This window comes from Orycteropus afer, unplaced genomic scaffold (genome assembly GCF_000298275.1).
Source record: "Orycteropus afer afer isolate SDZICR_OR568_19922 unplaced genomic scaffold, OryAfe1.0 scaffold00187, whole genome shotgun sequence".
NCBI classification, from domain to species: domain Eukaryota; kingdom Metazoa; phylum Chordata; class Mammalia; order Tubulidentata; family Orycteropodidae; genus Orycteropus; species Orycteropus afer.
The window spans coordinates 6,262,020-6,273,895 of NW_006921774.1; positions in this window are offsets into that span (position 1 = coordinate 6,262,020).

Here is an 11,876-nt window from a genome sequence, read left to right on the forward strand (position 1 = left end):
GTAGTGTAGTGCCTAAGGCACTTGACTGCTAACCAGAAGGCTGGAGGTTCAAACCCACCAGCCACTCCTCGGAAGGAAGATGAGGCAATCTACTTCAGTAGTGATACTGCCTCAGACACCCAGGAAGGAGTCGGGTCTGGCTCAATGGCACATAACAACAATAACAGATATATGTATATTATATATATATAAGCTCCACTGGTTTTCCTCCTCTGGAGACCCCAGTCTAAGAAAGATGGTATAAATAAAGTCTTTCTACCATTCAAAAGTTGTGTTCTTCTGAGTCAGCATTTGTCTTGTTGCTACAACTCCAATTATATTTTAAAGATTTCCCAGAGCTGTTTCTCCTGATTTTTCAGTTGTTTTCCTAAACAACTGTGAGAAGAAGAAAGTGTAAAACTGCTCATGCTGGCATATTCCTGTTTGGGTGTTTGAAATGTGCTTAAACCAATCACTACGGGTAGGGGAATGCAATATATACTTGCCCCTGGCCAGTTAGGATCTACATCTAGTGCTGGGAGTGGGCTCAACTCCATTCAAATTATAAGGGCAGAGAGTAGGCAAAATTGAGGTCTGTTCTACCAAAAGAAGGGTGAAGGAAGTGAGCTGTGGAAAAAGATATACTACATATAATCAGACAGAACAATTAATGATGAAGAATATATTAAAATTGGTAATGAGAACAACAACAACAAAAAGGCAATTCTTTACTAAATTATTTTTCAGTTAAAATATGAATGGTATACTGAGCTGTTGTTTGTCATCTTTGATTTTCAAAAGTAATGCATTTTCTCTATCAATTTAGTAGACATTTGCTAAGGAGTCAAGTGGCTTGAAACTATGTTGGATGTGTGGTATAGAACTGCTACCCTACCCTCAAAATCTTGCTATCTTCTGAAATAAACAGAAAAAGTAGAATCACAATTCTCCAGGCATTCTGCTGTTTGTATTTTTTAGAGTGTTTCCAGTCAATATGATGTCATCTTATTAATAAATTAGAAAAGAGACTCAGTAATCCAATAAAAAATCTAGTATTGGACTGCATTAGTTGCCTCTGATATCTGAGCCTTTAGAACATAATCAAGACAATGTCTATTTTCAATCAATTGTCAAATGATCCTTTTAAAACGTAGATGAATCAGGGATTTACTTATGTAGTCAATTACCAATTCCTATGCATGGTTCTCAACCCTGGCCTTGTTTTCTACCACGACTTGTTCAAGCACTCCTTATACAGACCTGGTGAACTCCTTTAGTCCTCTTATACTTTTGTACCTATGTACATGTGTTTTCTCTGTCCTTTTCTCTATGAACTTCAAGTTGCAGGTCAAATGTCACCTCTGCTATGAATTCTTCTCTACTTTCCCTGAACAGATTAATAAGTTCCCTTATTTTATTTTCCATGTTGTTGTTGTTGTTGTTATGTGCCGTTGAGTCGACCCCGACTCATAGCGACCCCTCCTTGGGTTTCCGAGGCAGTATCACTACGGAAGTAGGATTGCCCAACCTTCCTTCCAAGGAGTGGCATAGCATGATAAAAAAGGAGCCTTGCTAACAGTGGGTAAGTGCTTGCTTGCTAACGAAAAGGTTGGTGTTTGAACCTACCCAGTGACTTCATAGAAGGAAAGACCTGAAGATCTGCTCCCATAAAGATTATGGCCTAGCAAATCCTATGGGGGAAGTTCTACTCTGTTCCACCAGATTTCTATGAGTCAGAACAGATTCAATAGCACACAACAGTGGTATTGTATAAAGAATATGCCTCTGTTGAGCACTCATTCATTGCACCTTTGGACTGGGAGTACCTTGGGAAGAAGTAGTGTCTTATTTATTTTTGTAACTCTAGGCCTACTTCTTTAATATCACATGCAAGTAAAATTTTGCTAATGATAATTTAAAAAATGGTTGCAGCAGTATATTGATAAGGAACTTCCAGAAATGCAAGCTGGATTCAGAAGGGGTTGTGAAACAAGGGATATCATTGCTGATGTCAGATGGATCTTGGCTAAAAGCAAAGAATACCAGAAAGATGTTTACTTGTGTATTATGGACTATCCAAAAACATTAGACTTTATGGATCATAACAAACTACGGATAACATTGCAAAGAATGGGAATTCCACAACACTTAATTGTGCTTATGAGGAAGCTGTACATAGACCAGGAGACTGTCTTTTGAACAGAACAAGGGAATACAGCATGGTTTAAAATCAGGAATGGTGTGTGTTGGGCTCGTGTCCTTTCACAATACTTATTCAACCTGTATGTTGAGCAAATAATCTGAGAAGGTGCCACATATGAAGAACAATAGAGCATCAGCATTGGAGGAAGACTCATTAACAGCCTGTGACATGCAGATGATATAAACTTGTTTGCTGAAAGTGAATATGACTTGAAGCACTTACTGATGAAAATTAAAGACTGCAGTCTGTAGTATGGTTTATATCTCAACATAAAGAAAAAGCAAATTCTCACAACTGGACCAAGAAGCAGCATGCCGATAAATGGAGACAGGATTGAAGTTGTCAATGATTTTCTATTAGTTGGATCCAGAATCCACATTAATGAAAGCAGTAGTCAAGAATTCAGATGTCATATTGCACTGGGCAAATCTGTTGCAAAAGACTAACATGTTGAAGAGCAAAGATATCACTTTGAAGACTAAGGTGAGCCTAACCCAAGCCAAGGAGCTCTCGTGTCATAGTGCCTAAGGCATTTGACTGCTAACCAGAAGGTTACCAGTTCAAACCCACCAGCCACTCTGGGGAAGGAAGACTGGACAATTTACTTCCATAAAGATTTACTGCTTTGGAAACCCAAAGTGGATCATTATGAGTTGGGATCGACTCAATGACAGTGAGTTTGTTCTTTTGGTTTAACCCAAGATATTGTAATTTCAATGGCCTCATATTCATGTAAAAGCTGGACAATGAATAAGGAAAACCAAAGGAGAGTGGATACTTTGGAATTGTGGTGTTGGAGAAGAATACTGAAATTACCATGGACTGACAGAAGAAGTAACAAATCTGTCCTGGAAGACATGCAGACAGAATGCTTGTTTGTAGCAAGTATGGCCAGACTTCATCTCACTTATTTTGGTCATTGTGTCAGAAGGGACTGTTTCCTGGAGAAAGATATGATGCTTGGTAAAGTGGAGGACCAGCGAAAAAAGGGAGAGACCCTCAACAAGATGGATTGACACAACGGCTTCAATGATGGATTCAAGAATAACAAGGATTGTGCAGATGGTGCATGACAGGGCAGTGTTTTGTTCTGTTGTACATAGGGTCACTATGAGTCAGAGCCAACTCGATGGCTTTGACAACAACAAGCCTCATTCAAGGTGCTTTGGTAGTGTAGTGGTTAAGGCATTTGGCTACTAACCAAAAGGTTGGTAGTTCAAACCCAGTAACCTCTCTGTGGAAGAAAGATGAAGCAGTCTGTTTCTGTAAAGATTTACAGCCTTGGAATCACAATGGGGGTCACTATGAGTCAGAATCAACTTGATGGCAGTGAGTTTTGAGGTTTAGTTTAGTGCATGGTATGTAGGCATTGATTGAGGGTTAAAGAAATGTGCACTAAAAATAGCCTGAGGATTATTGCAATAAAAACATCATTTCTATTATTTTCTAATAGAAATCTATTTTCTTAGTCATTTATCTGGGAAATAATTTTATGTTGATTTCTACCTATATACGATTATTTTAAAAGTGGCTCAACCACTTAAAAAGAGAAGTTAGCTGAGTCATTCCTCACTCAGAATCCCTCTAAGAAGCACTAGGGTAGAGAAGGAAAAAAAAAAAAAAAAAAAAAAAAAAAATGAAAAAAAAAAAAAAAAAAAAAAAACAAGAAAGGGAGAAGATCTGGGTTCTGTCCTGCCTCTAGGACCAACATGCTTTGTGACCTTTCAATTCATCTCTAGGCATCTGTTTTCTCATCTCTAAAATGGAGCCTGAGGAGTATCTCAATTGAAATAGATTTCTTCAGCTCCACACAAGAAACACTAGATTTGTAAAGAATTCTAAGGTTGTTTTCCCCTTTTTTTCTCCCTGAGATGAGAGTCTGCTAACCAGCCTTCCCAAGAGGTGGCATCATGTGTCTGATGAAGCCCTCTAGTCCTGAAGTGTTCAATTCCTCTAAGGATGCCCCCACTTTCTATTGTAAGATAACACTCATGTAATCACATTCTCTACACTGAATTGAACCCTGCTTGCTCTCTGTGACTTTACTCTTTGATCTTGATCAGTCCTCTAGTGTCTAAAGATTAAGTCAATTAAATTTTTGCACATGACAGCCCTTAAATCATTGGGAGACAGCTCTCACGGCTCCTCTGAGATTCATCTACTTCAGACTAAGCTACCTGAGCTCCTTCAAGTATCCTTCATGTGTTAAGTTTGCTGATACCCTTACTATTCTGACCACTGCCCTTAGACCATGCATCAGTGCATCTGTGTCAAGGTCCCTCCTCTCCAGATCAGAATAGACTGCACAGGAAGTCTGACCCAAGCAAATCCAGGGAGGCTTTGCTTCACTTGAGCTGGGCATTGTATTTCTTTTCTCACAATCTAATACCTGAACAATTTTAAGTTTTTTCAGTCTCAGAGTCTTGTTGGCTCAAGCTGTGCTTGTGGTCAGTCAATATTTGAAATGATTCATAATTTAAAATAAAAATACTTTTTAAAGTTCTCTATCAATCTAGGTCATCACCTCTTGCACTTATACAATTCATTATTTTTAACCCTAAATGGAAGTGTCTACATTTATATATATTGTTCTCAGTCCTTAAATACCACAACTTCTCATGAATAATTTTAAACAGTAATGACCACAAGTAATAATCATGGGCTGAGAAACTGAATCAGAGTCACCTTTTGCTTACTTATTCAGCCTTTGACTCCCAGCCTTCATCTATCTCACTAGCTGATAACTGGCTCAGAAACATACTTAGGGTCCCTGTCCTGCCTGTCTCCATTCCTTTGCTGTAGTATATTCTGTGGGCAATAGTCAGTACCCACTAAAATATTTCAACAAACAGATTCAGTGCTGGAGGCAATTACTTGTCTATGCCAAGAAATTTGGAAAACAGCTACCTGACCAATTGACTGGAAGAGATCCTTATTTGTGCCCATTCCAAACACACGACATCCAACAGAATGTAGAAATTATCAAACAATATCATTAATATCACACACAGAAATCATAGAAAGACAAATATTGTATTAGTTCATTATTGTAAAAAGTCAAGAAAAGGTTTATATATGGAAGGAAACTTTCTTTGTTGGTTACCAGGGGTGGGAAGGGAGGGAACAGAACACTGCAAAAATTTTTTAAACATTAAATTGAATAATATCACACACACGTAAATTTTGCTGAAGATAATTAAAAAATTGTTGCAGCAGTGTATTGACAGAGAACTTCCAGAAATTCAAGCTGGGATTCAGAAGAGGACATGGAATGAGGACTATCCTTGCTGATGTCAGACGGATCTTGGCTGAAAGCAAAGAATACCAGAAAGATGTTTACCTGTGTTTTATTGACTATGCAAAGGCTTTCAACTCCATGGATCATAACAAATTATGGATAACATTGCAAAGAATGGGAATTCCAGAACACTTAATTGTGCTCATGAGAAACCTGTACATAAACCAAGAAGCTGTCATTTAAACAGAACAAAGGTTTAAAATCAGGAAGGGTGTGTGTCAGGGTTGTATCCTTTCATCATGCTCATTCAATCTGTATGGTGAGCAGATAATCTGAGAATCTGGACTACATGAAGAAGAGAGCAGCATCAGGATCAGAGGGAGACTCTTTAACAACCTGTGATATGCAGATGACACAATCTTGCTTGCTGAAAATGAGAATGACTTGAAGCACTTACTGATCAAGATCAAAGACTACATTCTGCAGTGCAACTTACACCTCACTATAAAGAAAACAAAATCCTCACAACTGAAGAAATAAGCAACATCACTATAAATGAAGAAAAGATTGAAGCTTTCAGAGATTTCATTTTATTTATATCCATAATCAACACTTACAGAAGCAGCAGTCAAGAAATCAGACACTGTATTATTGCACTGGGCAAATCTGCTGCAAATGGCCTCTTTAAATTGTTAAGAAGCAAAGACATCACTTTGAAGACTAAGGTGTGCTAACCCATGCCATGGTATTTTCAATTGCCTCATATGCATGTAAAAGATGGACACTGAATAAGGAAGACTGAAGAGTCGATGCCTTTGAATTATGGTGTTCACAAAGAACACTGAAAATGCCATAGAATGCCAGAAGAATGAGCAAATCTATTCTAGAAGAAATGCAGGCAGAATACTCCTTGGAAGTGAGAATGGCCAGACTTTGTCTCACCTACTTTGGTCATGTGGTCAGAAGGAAGCAATCCCTGGAGGATATCATGCCTGGTAAAACAGAAGGTCTGTGGAAAATGGGAAGAGACTTAACAAGATCAATTGACAAAGTGGCTGCAATGATGGACTCAAGTATAGCAAAGATTTTGAGGATGGCACACTACCAGGCAGTGTTTCATTCTGTTGTACATAAGGTCACGATGAGTTAAAGTTGACTCAACAGCACCTAACAACAATAACAATATCAGTGAATAAAAGTGTACTCTCCACTCTTAACAACCTTTCTTCTTCTTCTTGTTTTATTTTGGTATGTGTGTCTACAGAATAAGGAGCTCTGGTGGTGTGGTGCCTAAATGATTTGTCTACTTGCCGGAAGGTTTGTGGTTCAAAGCCACCAGCCATGGATGGAAGACTGGGCAATCGACTTCCGTAAAGATTTACTGCGTCAGAAACACAAAGTGGGTTGCTATGAGTCCGAATCAACTCAATGGCAGTGAGTGGTTTTTTTTTTTTTTTTTTGGTTTGGTGTCTACAGAAAGGAAGGCAGGCCTAGTGATTGATATGCTTCCAATAAGCAATCAATGAAAATCCTTCAGAACACAACAGTCTGATCTACAATGGATCATGGGAATGGTCACGTTTTGTTCCATTGTGCATGGAGTTGCTATGAGTTGGGGGCTGACTTGGTGGCATCTAGCAACAACAATGACAAGCCTACAAGCAATGAATAACTCTCTCAACTAGTTTCAACCTGTAAAATCAATCACTACTGGACTATGTATAGAGGGGACTGGAACTTTGGGTACACTTTTTCCTCTACAGTCTGTCTTGCCAATTTTGTAATGTTTTTCTTGTTTGTCAAGATGTTTTTACATTTTAATTCCAATGTTCAAATGATAACTGTCTTCTCCATCTTTACATCACCTAAATATAATCTCCTTGCCTCCATGTCTTCATTCAAGCCCTTGATAAAGGCACTTGATAGAACAATGGCCAAGCCTTGTGACCCACAACTGGAAACCTCCCTTACAACTGTCATCCAGTCATTTACTTTGTACTTTTATGCAATTTAATCTGCTCTTCCTAGCTTGTCATTATGAATTTCATAATACTTCTTTTTCTATCTTAATTACAGCATCTGTGTCAGCTATTGCATAGGTCTGAGGACAAAGGAGTAAGCAAACCACAATTCCTTGCTAAATTTGTTTAGGTTTTGACCTAGAAAATAGTGTTTTCATATGATTTAATCAAATTCAATATAATTTTTCAGGTTCTCTGGAAAAGATACAATGACATGAGGAAACACATACGTAGAAAGCCCAGCCATTCTTGGAGTAGATGGTGAGGTCAAATCATCAGAGGAAGCCTTCCAAAGCATAATGTCTAAACTGAGACCTGAAGGATGGGCAAGAATTTGGAGGCAGAGGGAAGGGGCAGAGGAAGTAATATACCACAGGAATGCTGTTGGCACTTTGCTAAGATAAGATACAGGTGCATTACTAATTCTGAAATATAGTAGGTGCTCATGGACTTCATCAGATGGAGTACACAGGAATCAGATTGACTATATCTGTGGTAAGAGATCATGGAGAAAAATCAGAGGATTTGTAGGCAATATCAAGGACATCATCCATGAAGAAAGCAAGAGGTCATTAAAAATACAAGAAAGAAAGAAAAGACCAAAATGGATATCAGAAGAGACTCTGAAACTTGCCCTTGAGCAGAAAGTAGCTAAAGCAAATGGAAGAAATGACAAGATAAAATAGCTGAACAGAAGATTTCAAAGAGCAGCTTGAGCAGACAAAGACAATTATTATAATGAAATGTGCAAGGACCTGGAGTTAGAAAACCAAAAGGGAAGGACATACACAGCATTTCTCAAACTGAGAAAACTGAGGAAAAAATTTAAGCCTCGAATTGCAATATTGAAAGATTCCCTGGTCAATATGTTGAATGATGCAGGAAACATTAAAGAAGGTAGATGGAATACACAGAGTCACTATACCAAAAAGAATTGGTAGATGATCATCCATTTCAGGAGGTGGCATATGATCAAGAGCCAATGGTATTGAAGGAAAAAGTCGAAGCTGCACTGAAGGAATTGGCAAAAAACAAAGCTCCACAAATTGATGGAATACCGATTGAGATGTTTCAACAAACAGATGTCACCCTGGAGGCACTCACTCAGCTATGCTAAGAGATTTAGAAGATAGCTACCTGGCCAACAGACTGGAAGACATCCATATTTGTACCCATTCCAAAGAAAGGTGATCCCACAGAATGTGGAAATTATCAAACAATATCATTGATATCAAACACAAGTAAAATCTTACTGAAGATAATTCAAAAAACGATGGCAGCAGTATATTGACAGAGAACTTCCAGAATGTGAGCTGGATTCAGAAGAGGACATGAACGAGGGATATCATTGCTGATGTCAGATGGATCTTGGCTCAAAGCAATGAATACCGGAAGGATATTTACTTGTGTTTTATTGACTATGCAAAGGCATTCAATTGTGTGCATCATAATAAATTATGGGTGACATTGAGAAGAATGGGAATTCCAGAACACCTAATTGTACTCATGAGGAATCTGTATATAGAGCAGAAGTCTATTGTTCAAACAGAACAAGAGTATACTTTGTGGTTTAAAATCAGGAAGGAAGTGCATCATGGTTGTATCCTCTCACCATACTTATTCAATTTGTATGCTGAGCAATTAATCCGAAAGCTGGACTGTGTGAAGAAGAACATGACATCAGCATTGCAGGAAGGCTCATTAGCAACCTGAGATACACAGATGACACAACTTTGCTTGTTGAGAGTGAGGATGACATCGAGCACTTACTGATGAAGATTGAAGACTGCATTCTGCAGTGTGGATTACACCTCAGTATAAAGAAAATAAAAATCCTCACAACTGGACCAATAAGCAGTATCACTATAGATGGAGAAAATATTGAAGTTGTCAAAACTTCATATTACTTGGTTCTACAATCAACGCCAATGGAAGCAGCAGTCAAGACATTAAAAGATATGTTGCATTGGGCAAATCTATTGCAAAAGACCTCTTTCAAGTGCTGAAGAGCAAATATGTCTCCTTGAAGACTAAGATGCACCTGACCAAAGTCATGGTATTTTCAATCACTTCATATGCATGTGAGAGCCAGACAATGAATAAGGAAGACTGAAGAAGAGTTGATGCTTTTGAGTTGTGGTTTTGATGAAGAATGGTGAAAGTACCATGGACTGCTAAAAGAACTAACAAATCTGTCCTGGAGGAAGTGCAGCCAATATGCTCTTTGGAAACAAGAATGGCCAGACTTCATCTCACCTACTTTGGTCACGTGTCAGAAGGGACCATTCTCTGGGGAACGATGTCATTCTTGGTAAAGTGGAGGGTCAATGAAAGAGGGGAAGGCCCTCAACAAGATGGATTGACATGATTGCTGCAGTGATGGGCTTAGGTATAGTATGGATTGTGAGGCTGGTACAGGACCGGACAGTGTTTTGTTCTGCTGTGCATTGGGTCGCTCTGAGTCAGAGATGACTCAATGGCACATAACAATAATAACAAACAACAACAAAATTGCTAATTAAACACTAGATATAATATGATGATCTTATCAGAAAAAGAAGATGAATAGCAAATAATTAAGAAAATGAGGCTAAAACCAGAGAACGAAACTGTTTCTAGTTCAAGAGGACTTTGGGAAAGAGGCTTTGGAGGAGAAAATGTTCCACTTAGTGCTAATTAAGATTAACAAATGACAACACTGATTTCAAATGTAAAATAGATAAAATCAAGAATTTTAGAGATAGAATCACCTTTGATCTGGCCAGACTTCTTGATTTTATATATAGATCAAGCCCAATGAAGTAAATCTAATGCTTGAGGTCTTTTTTTTTTTTTTTTTGGTTTGGGGGTGTCTGTTAGAGTTCAGCTTCTACTCACTGTGACACTCAGACTTTTCAGAGGTACTTAAGCTAAGTTGGTGCACTCATTCCTACTGCTAGAGAAAACTAAAATCTTAAATGCTTATCAGAAGTGGCACCAAATGGTTGTGTTGAATATAAAGTTTATAATCAGAGAATATGGATTTGAGTAAGTCCACTTACTGCATTCTGTGCTATTAGGGAATATTGAAAGCTGTTAACTCTAAAGGATTCAATGCTGTTTCAGCTAATAGATGACTGAAGGAAGGTTGGGCGATCCTACTTCCGTAGTGATACTGCCTCGGAAACCCAAGGAGGGATCACTATGAGTCGGGGCCGACTCGACAGCACATAACAACAACAACATAACAAGCAAACAAGGAATTTCTAACACTTTATTTCCTCCCTTTTCTAACAAAGATTCTCTAAGTGCAACCCAGCACCTGTACTTAGCTCTGGGACAATCGAGATGAATTAAATTGAATCTCAGAATAACTTTAATACATTATAAATATAATTGCAATACCAAAACCACCAAACTCACTGCCGTTGAATCGAATCCAACTCATAGCCACCTCTCCTTGGGTTCTGGAGGTGGTATCACTATGCAAATAGATTACCCAATCTTCCTTTGAAGAGTGGCTGGTGGGTTTGAACTGCCAGCCTTCTGGCTAGCAGTCAAATGCCTTAGGGACTAAGCCACCAGGCTCTTATAATTGCAGTAGTACATACCAAATTAAAAACAGACCTCAAAGATGGTGGCATGAAACATGACTAGAGGCAAGGGTCATGTAAGGGAGGGAGTTTCAAAGTGTGGGCATCATTAAAGTATAGGCAGCCACGTAATTGTGCTCCTACTGCTATCCTCGCATCACTTCTGGAATGTACTACTATTGAATTTGCTATTTCTCAAAAAACATTTCACTCTGAGCATTGGAACAAATATATGATTTTTGAATATGATGTGTCCCAAAGAATTATTTCATATCTTATCAGCAACAAAAAAGTAATAATTTGGTACTATAAAGAATGAGTTTAAGATTATACATGACAGAAAGATTTAAAAAACCCAACAAAATGGATAGAACTCCACAATAGAGAGTATATTTAGATAGCAAAATCATTTAGGAGCAAGTTGTTGAATATGAAATAATGCTGAGAGAACATATTTGCTATATTCTTTGAATTTTAAAAATATAGCTTCATATGCTTTATGGTGCTTAAACTATGTGCATAAAAATGAAATATCCCTAGGCTAGAAATGATATAGCTGTGGTCTGCTTTTATTTCCTTAGGCCTACAACTATAGCCATAAAGGAGAAGAAAAGATTCGAAAGACATATGCTTTTTTTTGGTCTATATTTCCTGATGGTTTAGATGCTGAGAAAACCAAGAGAAAACAAGAGCATGGAGCAGAATTCTGCTTGAGGACAAAAAGTAAAGCTTAAAGTGTATGACTTTTTTTTTTTCCTGGAGATTAACAATTGCATTCTTTGTAATCTCTTTCTCTCTCTTTCAACTGAGCTGGTAACTTCTTCAAGGGCAGTATTTAAATTATGCAACATTTTTTTTTTTTT